General features: G+C 35.0%; 1 non-coding gene across 1 annotated transcript; it reads right to left on the bottom strand.

The window, feature by feature from the left end:
* Window positions 1-11,303: 11,303 nt before the first annotated feature.
* LOC141694711 (small nucleolar RNA R71) lies at window positions 11,304-11,409 on the bottom strand. The gene has a single exon (XR_012563996.1). It is a non-coding gene; the product is annotated as a small nucleolar RNA R71 (small nucleolar RNA).
* Window positions 11,410-12,053: the final 644 nt, after the last annotated feature.

Below are 12,053 nucleotides of genomic sequence, written 5' to 3'. Positions count from 1 at the left end.
AGAGTTTAGTGGATGATGATGTCATCACACCAACAAGAAGAAGACAAGTGTAAGAGGATAACATGAGAAAGATGACATAGGCATGGTGACATAAGCATGACAAATGGAGGGATTGGTTGGTTGATTGTGAGCCACACAATTTTTAGTTTTTACCATGGTAAAAATCTAATTAACAACAAAAGGAAGTAACCAAGCTAAACACCACACAAATCATTTAATCAAACTAGAAACATTTTTACTTCACTTTTTCTTCTCTTGCTCTCGGCCAAAACCAGAGCAGCAACTTAAAACTACCATATCTTCTTCAATACTCACTCAAATGTTGTGTTCTATAACTCGTTGGAAAGGTATTAAGATGGCCTACAACTCTTATTCACAAGTCTCATCCAAATAAGCAAGGTAAGACCCTCATTTTTACAGTTTTTTAGATCGGACTTTTAGAAACTTCAAAACCAAACTTTGTGTTCTTGATTTCTTTGAAAAGATCAAGCTTGTAGGAGGTTAGATTAAGGCTCCCTAAGGCTTCCTAGAAACTTAACACCTACCAAGGAAGGTATCAACTTCAAACCCTAGCTTTGATTTTATGATTCCATTAAGTTTTATTGAAGCATTGTTAGTATTAAGGCTTGATCTTTGATTATAAGTAGTTTTGGTGGATTTGTATTGGTTTTGAATATTGGGTCTTTCATTGGTTGGATAAATTGGTAAAACTTGGAGTTGGGGACTGAGTTTGTAGTATGATGGTTGAATATTGTTGTATTGGTGGTTGTGAGTGAATTGATGATAATTTAGAGTGTAAATTAAATTGGAAATCGCGTAAACATAAATGTCATAATGCCCGATTTTCCTTAACTGTCCTGTTCTTAACTTTAGGACCCGTAAACTCGCTGAAAGATTCTAACCTTTGCCATTTTTAGATAGTTCATGTTACGAGCTTCGTTTTGATATGTGGTTCGCTTGAATCCGATATACGGTTTAGGAGAAACGACCGTTTTAAGTCACGGCGTTTCGCGAACGAACCATTACCCCTCGCCTTATTTTGAAACCTTGGTTAAGGCCCTTAAATGACTAATTGGAGTATGAAACAATTATGTAAAGTGGACTAGGTAGTTGGTAGGATATTCGCGAAAGCGTCGCCTTAAAATTCGTAACGGTTAATTTATTAAAAATGGTGGAGCCGAGGGTACTCGAATGACTTATGTGATTTGTTAAGCGTAGAAGTGACCATAAGCGAACATTAAGGTTCAATTGGTTAAAGTCTAGTTTCTTAATCGATCGGGGTTTAATTCCGACTTATGTTGTTGTTCATAGGTTATCGGACCCACTCTAAGTTTAAGTCTATCCGGGAACACTCAGGCAAGTTTTCTACCCGTTATACTGTTGTTGTGATGTATATATGTATATGCATTATCTTGTGATAAGTGCATGATTGTTATTAGCAAATCTTGAGATATATTGGAGCATGTGATATGATATTTATATGCATGCTTGTTTCGAAATCTTGATATCTAATTGTTGATTCAATGCTTATAAGTTGCATAATACCTATGCTAGAGATAAACAGTAGTTGCGTATACCCTTAGTATAAGGGACCCAAAAGTGAACATTTTCTAAACCGGGAGTCGATGTTCCCGAGTATATTATATATATATATATTTATAATAATATATAGATATAGTTTTCAAAACTATTAATCGAATAAGGTTTATTCGATAACTTTATTTTAATTAATGAATATTATTTTGAATATTCATTCGAGGACTTATGACTCCGTTTATTTTATTTAATGAATATTATTGTGAATATTCATTTGAGGACTTAAGACTCCGTTTATTTTATTTAATGAATATTATTTTGAACATTCATTCGAGGGCTTATGACTCCGCTTCTTTTATTAAATAATATTCTTTATTTTATTAAAGAATAATGTTTCGATAATCAAACTTACTTTCGATTATTCAAATAAAGATCGTACTTTCGTATAAGTATATCTTTGGTTATTTATTATTCATTTCAAGTGTGAGTTTTAAAACTTCTACTTCATTTATTTTTATAAAGATTATCCTTATGGGAATATTATTTAATTAATAATATTCAGATATTTTCTCATATATCGGGACTGATTTATTTCATTAAATCAGCATTACTCTAAACATTCTTTAAAATGTTTTCGAGTCTTCAAAATGATTTTTAAAAGTTAGAGCGGATCCCAAAACTCATTTTTAAATTTAAGATCTTCCTTTCGAAGGGGATTTAAATACTCGCTCAAAACCTGAGGGATCCGGCTCTGTGGTGTATTTTATATTCGCAACAAGGTTGCTGTTTTGAGAAAATATTTTGATTACTTGCCCAACGTTCGGGAAGTAAGTCCATCTATTTGAGTCGGTATAAGCAACATGGGCTCAGTGGGCGTCCATGAAACTGTAAGTGGCTCAGTGGGAGTCCATCAATGCGAAAGTGGCTGAGTGGCAGTCCAGCATAAGGCCCTAATGTGGCCAGGGTGATGACCAGTGGGGGATTCATCCATCTACTAGTAGAAAAGGTGACTTAATTGGTATCTTTGCCTGATCAGCAAGATATCAGGTTTATGCCAAAATTTTGTTTTTCCAAATTCATTGGATATTGCAACTCTGTTTATAATTTTCATAACAGAGGTTTTCAAGGAGTGTATGAAATGTATATATATAGGTGTATATATATATCGGGACTTAATGAAGTATCTCGTAACTTCATTATTTATAATGATATTTCAAAGATTGAATCTATCCAAGTCTTTTCTTGTAGTCACATCTATGTGATGAACTTTTGAAACTGATTATACCTTGAACGGTGGTAGTTCAAGTAGTATTCAGAAAAGATATAAGTATATTGGAGTATCTTGTAACTTCATCTTTTCAACTTATATCTGGTTAATGTTTATCTTATGCATGACAAAGATTTTCACAAAAACATTGAGACAAGATTAGATATATGAGATCACCTTGCAATGATATTTTTATACAGTTATAAACTGGAACTCTGTGTATATTATACATGTCAGAGGATTTCAAAGATTGTGAATAGTATATATGTATATATATACTGAATATTTTGCGACTTGATCGCGTTAAGATATCAACTTGGTTCATTTCTTCTTGACCAAGACTTTCATGAGTACTATGAGAATGCTCATATATTGTTAATTATTATACACATTATTTCGGTGGGCTTGTTGCTCACCCTTGATTTCTTCTTTCATCACATAACAACAGATAGACAAGATGAATAGGACCAAGCTCCCAATTTGCGAGCAGATAGGAAACGTTCCACAGTTTCCTGTAGGCGTTGATGCCGCTGTAGCTGAGGTAGAAATTACCAATAGGCTAGGCTTTCAACTTCTGATGTACCAGACTTATGTATCTATATGAATTGTAATAATGGCAAAGAAATGTAAATTTATTCAGAAACCCTTTTGAGGTGTGATGGCTTATAATTGTGGAATAAAATGACTTGTGTTATTTTTGGTATTCATCTCTGAGACTATACCTTGTGGTGTGTGTGTGTGTATTGTGGGGTCACAGTCCGTAGTAGTTGGTTGTTTATTAAGATTAAGTGTTATTAAGGGAAATGGAACTCGTGACAACCCGGATCCCCGACCCCAGATTTGGGGGTGTTACAATATTGGCCTAGAAAGGTATTATATCCTGTATAATACATAGCTCATATTGGACCGCCGCCACGGCCTCTTACGCAACCATCCAATCTTAAAATATTTTATTGGAAAGGGTCATAATAATCGACACCCTTATAAATTTTATTCTCCGTATTCACTTGGGCAGGAATACTCGCAACAATATCATCTTTTTCTCAAAGTATAAACATTTATAAATCCGATAATTTGATAAGTAAAAACACTTAACTATTCTGAACATAGAATAACAGATGAGTACTTGCGTAAACATAATCATTTAATTCGGCGATATGTAAAATAGTTATATATTCTAAAGTGGGAATATAGAATAATACTTGTATAATCATAAGCAGATTGATATGTAAAATATTGAACTATTCTGAAATTAGAATAGCGTAGAAAACTTGCATAATAGGATTCAAAATAAATATCACTTGAATGATAAGTGAATATAGGGATACTTGCCTTTGGTGTTTTGCATTTAGTCACACTCGCAAACACAATTTTTTTTCTGTTCTGCCTCAGAACATCACCATCGTTTACTTTGCTACTTCTCTGGTCTGCTGCTCATGCTGTTGGTACAAGCCTTATATGCATTACGGTTCAACTTTACTTCGGTTCCCAAAGTATCGTCTTGATCATCTTGAATGATTTGCATTTACAGAGCTTTTTCCACCGAACGCTAGGTTATTCTTAAACCGACTTCGGAACTTGGGTCTTTTGTCTAGAACCTACAGAATCAAAATACCCTCAATTAGACGGTCGCTTATGCTTGACCTAATTTCACTATCATTCTACTTATACGATTTCATAATCCAACTCGTAATTATACGTATTATTATAATACACATAACAGCTAGGGTCCACGTACATGAAACATGGTTCGGTATCTATTTTCGAAAAATACGTATACCCATCTTTTAAGAAAAACAAGGTTAATGAATATTTTAAAAGATATTTTACCACAACACACAAATTGATCTCGTAAAATAATTATAAATAATATACAGTTATACATATTTGATCGATATTCCTGATGTTATACAAAATACATTCCCATATTTATTTGAAATTAACTTCTCGAAAATTCGGCAGCGTCTCCCTTATTTATCGGACTACCCATCGAAACATTATCGACGCAACAACATCCAACAACCACAATTCACATTCTCAATCACCGATACAAATTTCAATTAGTAATTATTATTATTATTAATTTTTTTTTAATATTCATCACCGTCCACCATCGACTCGCCGAGACTCATCGTCGACGGCGGTAAAATTCGTCGGTGCCCGATTAATTTCGGGTTTCAATACAAATTTCACCGATTAATTATTAATAATTGCTCGCACGAATAAATTTATTTCACGAAATTTAATCAAATAATTTAGTGGAATATTATCCGATTAATACCCTGCAGAAAATAATTAATTTCGAATCAGGACAACAGAACTAAGCACACAGAACCAAAATAATACCCAACTGCACAAACAGTCACACACGGAGGTATGCCCCACGCGCCACCACCCTCACCGGAAATGGAGAGGGGCGGCAATGGGAGAAATAAGGCAAACAGTGACCCAGACACATTACTAATTGCACACACACATATACACATGGTGTATATATACATAAACAGGAGCCAACCAGAATATTTACCGAGAAACAAGCTGGAAAAATCAAACACAAACGGCGGCAACCGGAGAAAAACGGGAGGAGGAGAAGAAATCGAGAGAGAGAGAAGAAATATGGGAGAGAAGCAAGAGAGAGAGAGAGAGAGAGAGAGAGAGAGGTGAACGAGAGAGTAAAAACGGTAGAGATTGAGACAGGGGCGATGGATGAAAAAGGGGGTGGGGGGTTTTTGGGTTATTTTATTATTTTTCTTTTCTTTTGCTGTAAAGAAACTAGCACAACCACGTATTGAATTTAGGGACACGCAACGATTACATACTCGGAAATCAAACACGTGTCCTGCAAATCTACATTTGACCCGCAAATTTACAATTTAACGAACCGAGTTGCGAGTAAAATAAACTCAGAAAATTTCCAAAATAGTCTTAAATTTCTCGGAATAATTAAAAACTAACAAAATAAAATTTTCATAATTTTTAAAATCTTTTTGTATCACACGACATATCCGAATTTAACGATTTAATGAATAAACGTGCGGCTGAATAAAAGCCGAAAAATTTCCGAAATAATTTTAAAATTCTCGAAATATTCAAAACTTACAAAATTATAAGTTTCATAAATTTTGAAATATTCTTGGATTTAATACTGACTTTACATTAAAATACAGTCAGAAAATCATTCAGGGATAATTAATCAATAAAATATTGATTTCTAAATTTTATAAATTCCCTTAAATAATTATTGAAATTATAAAAGCATAAAAATAAATTTAAAGATAATTTAAATATTTATCAAAATAAATTTTCAATAGAAACACTTTTAAAGACCAAAACAAAATGATACAACTCAGTAATTAATTATTCAAATAATTCTCAATCACAACTGAGTCACAAATAATTAATATTACATACAACACATAACTGACATAATATCCACTCAATCCATAATATTACTAAACGAACTCAAGTTACCGATATCAATTAAATGATCGGCTTTCAAATAAATTTTTAAAAATAATATAAATAATATATTTAAGTAAATATTTTCAGAAATTAACAGGGATTGATATAACACCTAAAAATTAGTACATTACCATTTAATAACACAAACTCATCAAACAGGAATAAAATATCCACCATTTTACTCCTTTAAAATCAGAAAATCACATAAATATATTCAAATAATAATAATAATAATTCTGAAAAATACGGGATATTACACTACAAATGATGAGTGTAACAAAATGTAAGACTTTAATGAGGTGTGAATCAGATTGGACAACACTTATCTCCTTAATTTCAATAAATGAAATCGAACAATTCTCCGAGAAAATATTTCTGTAGAGCTTCAGTTTAAATGTGCTGAGAAGTGTTATTTTTCCTTCTGCTACTTATTTGATTATATAGATTGGTAGGCTATTGGAGAGAGAAGATGACTATGTGGCTGCAACAAGACCAAGCATTTAAATTGATACAACTTGTATTTCCAAGTTACTTGCGTCATTGAACTTTACAATACTTACTTGCGACCTGTGCTTTTGTTTCTTGCGACCATACAACAGGGTACATGCCTTGGTTTATTTTTGCTTCAGATATAGTTACGAGTTGCGTTATACCGTGTCTCGAGTTAGTTGCGACCTATGCAGTTCTTGTATATTCAGTGTTCGCTGTAATTTAAACGCGAAAATACACGCAAGTGCACGTGATCACAAGTAGTATAAGATTTAAGTCAAGTTCGTTCCCACAGGGACTGGTTTAGGTTAATTTCAGATTATTCACTTATGCAACAATGTATGGTTATCGCTCAATGCTAAGAAAAGTAACAATTTAAGTTTTGATTTAACTAAGAGATTATACTAAATAATATTAACTAAAAGAATTAAGATTATTTAAGATCTTAATTCAAGTCAAATAAGGAATCTGGCTCGGACTCCTGGCGTGGCCGCCCCAACCCTGCGTGGGCACGCGTGATATCTGCCTCTCTAGCGTGGCCGCCCCGCCTTTCGTGCGGGCGCGCCGTGCTCTTGGATTTTTCTCCAATTTCTTGTTTCTTCTATATCTTGAGCTCCGTATGTCAGAATTTGGCGATCCAATAGTCCACGCAAAGCTATCGAGATGCTCTTCGACATGAGAATGGTATTGACTTTAAATTCTGACCTTTTTTCAGCATATTTTCTTGAAAAGCTCATTTATTCATCTTACTAATGCATGTAATACAAAAACATAAAAACACATCAAAAATACCAATAACTTGAGTCCAAAATACCAACTTAAGCCTGTAATGAAGCGTTCCAAGTAGATATAAATTCCACTTATCACACCCCCAAACTTGAATCGATGTTTGTCCTCAAGCAAAAACAGACTCAAAAACTACAAAATAACTAATGCATGAATGCAACTACGTGAATACAACTAAATTACAATGTAATCGATCCCCTCAGAATAACCATAACCAACCAACAAGCAAATGCCTCTAAGAATGCAATGACTCTAAACAGAGTTCGAATAAATCCCACAAACCAACTCACAAACCAGAAATGTGCGTGTGTACATGCTTAACAGATATACTCTCGAAACTAGATCAATAACCATAACTTATCTATCATCAAAACAATCACAAGTTTATAAACAGAATAGACATTAAACACATAATGACTCACAACACCTCATTCCTACTAAAGTTATACAAGGATTCATGCCATTATTAAACAAATAACAAAGATGCTTATTTGACCGTGCAATGAATGAGGTCCCAAAAGACTTATACAATAATACCCATGTAGTGAGCGTTAGGTTACCGGATCCCAGACTATAAAAGCCTTAGGTCACTAGGCACAAAGTCCCCTAGAACTTAATAACTCGAGTATTAAAGAGATCACTCTTGATCAATTATGTATAAACACATATTTCTTTTTCTTTTTTTTCTTTTCTTTTTTCCCTTTTTCAACAAATTCTGAATGAGTGCGTTTCGCTCCATCTCATTCAACCCTAGACTACTCGTAAATTATGAGCCGGCTACTAGCCATTTAACGCCTAGCCTTATTCACAATTAGCAATGAAATCCTGCTTTTCTCCAGTTTAAAAATCTTTGCTCCTACGTCATTACGAGAATAGCAAAAATTCTAAATATAACCAAGTGATTAAATCTCAACAAATAAATAAGTATGATTATGATCTAGATCAAAGCAACCAATACGACTTGTGAATTTTTTTTCATGGGGATGCAAATCAATTTATTAGGACTTAAACAACCCTTTATTCTCCATCATTACACTCAAATCAACATCAATCAATCAATCAGAAACAGCTCATCCTACGGGATCATGTTATATACATGCACATGCAACTAAATAAACTCACATAAAAACACAATCAAATATGTCCTATATGAACAACCAATTCAAAAATATGAATGAATTACAACTATACATGCAACATGAATCTATATGGGCACTACATACAACTACTCATCATTACATTATCACCCCCAAACTTAAAATTTTCAATTTCCCCATTGAAGGCAATATAATAAGAATTCAAGGCATACCTAGCCGTCACGAGGATCACCCTCCTTGGGTGATGAAACAGGCGGTGGGTAAACAAAATCAGCTCCAAATACAGGCCAATCAACCTCGACACTAATGGCCCGGAAAATAGTGCCCAAAGCCAGTGTCAAATCTGCAGAAAAATGACTGTGAATGTCTTGCATGGCCTCCGTACGCCGAATCAACCTTCTATACAGCTCATCACCAACACCAGTCCTATTAACTGACAGCTGCGCATGAGAAGAACCCTCTATAGGCACGGGAGGATTCGTTCGGCCACCCTCTACTTCTTCAAAAATATATCCCAAGCCCTTTTCATGGAGTACACCTAAAAATTCATAACTCAAGTGATCTGGCAGTGGGTTGAGCTTAAGTGTGGGAGCTTCTTCAATAGACGGCTTGGGACGCTCCTGAGAAATTTTCAGCTCTGCTAACCCAAGAGAATCGATTGGCATATCCAACTTCCTCTTCCACAGAGGTGATAAGAGGATTTTATATCTACTTGGAACGCTTCATTACAAGCTTAAATTGGTGTTTTGGACTCAATTTGTTGGTATTTTTGTTACATTTTTGTGTTATTTCATTTCAGGCATCAATTAAATGAAGAAAAGAACTTTTCAAGGAAATATGCTGAAAAGAGATTAGAATTTAAATACTAGGACATTCTCAAGTTGTAGATAATCTCGTTAGCTTCACGTGGGCAGTTGAATCGCCTAATTTTGAGGAGCAAAACTCAAGATACAGCCAAAAGAAGAATTGTCAGAAAATTTCCAGAAGGCCAGCGTGGCCGCGCCAAAACCAGTGCGCCCGCGCTCCAGAAATCACTATTCCAGTGCGGAAGCACCCGAAAGTAACGCGCCCGCGCCCTATTTCTGCACCAGAATCCTAATTTTAGTCGAAATTGAAGATTTTGAGAGTCATAGTCATCCTGGAACCTATATATATCAATAAAAAGACGTTTTTAACAACAAGGAGCAAATGGAGAGCAATAAGAAGACCTAGAGAGCACGAGATGACTACGGAGAATAAGACTTTTGTTTTCTTTGGTATAGTTGATACTTGGATGCTTGTTTTCGATTTGTCTTTGAACCCTAGTACTCTTATATTATTTATTATCATGTTTTCATTGGAACCCATGGTGACGATGAGTTTGGTTATGAACTAATCATTATCGAGGGGTTCTAATGGATTTACTTATGGATTTTTATACTTAATTAGTTCCAATATCTTGGTGTGTGGTGATTGATTGATATCCTAGTATTGGTTGTGCTTATTCTCTTATGTGCGTAGCTAATATATAAGATAGTTGTTAATCTCTATTGAAGCGACAATGAATATAGAGATTTAGAACTTTCCATGCTAGCATAGGTTCATGTATTTGTTATGCAAGAGTCGTAGGTAATTTTAACCATCTTACTTGTACTATGTAATCAAGATAGATAACTTGTTCATTAAACCTTTATGTTGTCAAATTCTATAGACATATAGGGTCTCAACATAATTGGTGTCTATTCAGTTTCTATCTCTTTTGTGGATATCTGGTAGTAGGGTATTCGTGCAACGAAAGTTGGCGTTTGCTAGTTTCGTATTATCTGATTAGTTGTCATCACCATCACATACTAAGGTTAAGAACAATGACTTTGAATGAAGTAGTAATGAAGTTAGAATCCCATGTTTATCTCATATAGCTAATTCAATCACTTTTATTCTTAGTTAATTGCATGGTAGTTTAATCTTAGTTATAAATATCTAAACTTGTTATTCTCTTAGCATTGAGCGATAGCCAAACCATTGTTGCATATGTGCATAAATTTAAGTTAACCTGAACTAGTTTCCATGGGAACGAATCTGATTTATATCTTATACTACTTGCGAACGCGTATACTTGCATGTAATTTTAGCACTTGTATTCGCCCTAACAGGTTTTTGGCGTTGCTGTTGTACTCGGTGTTAATTTTTAGTTTATGCGCTTGACATCAGTGGTCGATAAAGTTCACTGATTCAGACTCTCTTACTTACAAGGTTTACTTTAGTCGTGTATTTCAGGTACTCCGGTTATCACTGCAATGGGAGAACCGGTAGCAAATCCAAAAGCGTTGATGGATTTTTCTCAACCCAAGATCAATGACATTCAATCTAGCATTGTCAGGCCAGCAATCGCAGCTGATACCTTTGAGATCAAGCCTGGCCTAATTCAATGGGTATAGAATTTAGTCCAGTTTGGGGGTTCTCCAACGGAAGATCCCAATATGCACATCAGGGATTTCATAGAGATCTGCAACACCTTCAGGTTCAATGGTGTGTCTGAGGATGCAGTGAAACTGAGACTGTTCCCATTCTCTCTAAGGGACAAGGCTAAGAGCTGGTTACAATCTCTACCAGCTGGTTCTATCACTTCCTGGGAAGATCTTTCTTAGAAGTTTCTTACTAAATTATTCCCTATGGCGAAGACAACTGCACTCAGGAATGCTCTTACTCAATATGTGCAGCAATCGGGAGAAACTTATGTGAAGCTTGGGAGTGCTACAAGGAGATGCTTAGGAAGTATCCTCATCATGGCATGCCTGATTGGATGATCAATTATTTTTATAATGGTTTTGTAGCACAGTCTAAACCCATGCTCGATGTAGCATCAGGTGGAGCATTATGGGCAAAGAGCTATGAGGAATCTTATGGTCTAATTTAACTGATGGCTGCTAATGAATATCAGTATCCAATCCAAAGATTGCCACAGGGCAAGGTAACAAGAGTTCTCGAAGTGAATACAGCTACGGCTATCAGTGCTCAACTAAATATGTTGTCTATAAAAATTGATTCTCTGGCTAACTATGGTGTTAATAAGATAATAAGTGTTTGTGAGTTGTGTGCAGGTTCACATGCGATGGAGCAATGCGCTATATCTAGTGAATCTGCACAGTTTGTTAGCAACTTTCAGAGATCGCAGCAACCAGTTCTAGACACTTATCATTCAGAAAATTGGAATCATCCTAACTTTAGCTGCAACGATAATCAAAATAAGATGCCAGAGCCGTTCCAGCAGTTTGGAAACAAGCAATTCAATCATCCTGGTTTTCAGCAACAATTTGGACCAAGACAACAACTCCAACTTCCACAACAAACTCATGGAGGTGCAGGTCAATCTTGGAATGAAAAATCTGAATTGAAGGAGTTGAGGCTTATGTGCAAAAAACCAGGCTCTTATATTC

This window comes from Apium graveolens, chromosome 10 (genome assembly GCF_009905375.1).
Source record: "Apium graveolens cultivar Ventura chromosome 10, ASM990537v1, whole genome shotgun sequence".
Lineage (NCBI taxonomy): Eukaryota > Viridiplantae > Streptophyta > Magnoliopsida > Apiales > Apiaceae > Apium > Apium graveolens.
The sequence above is the reverse complement of the archived record's forward strand: the minus strand, read 5'-3'. Positions and strand labels throughout refer to the sequence as shown.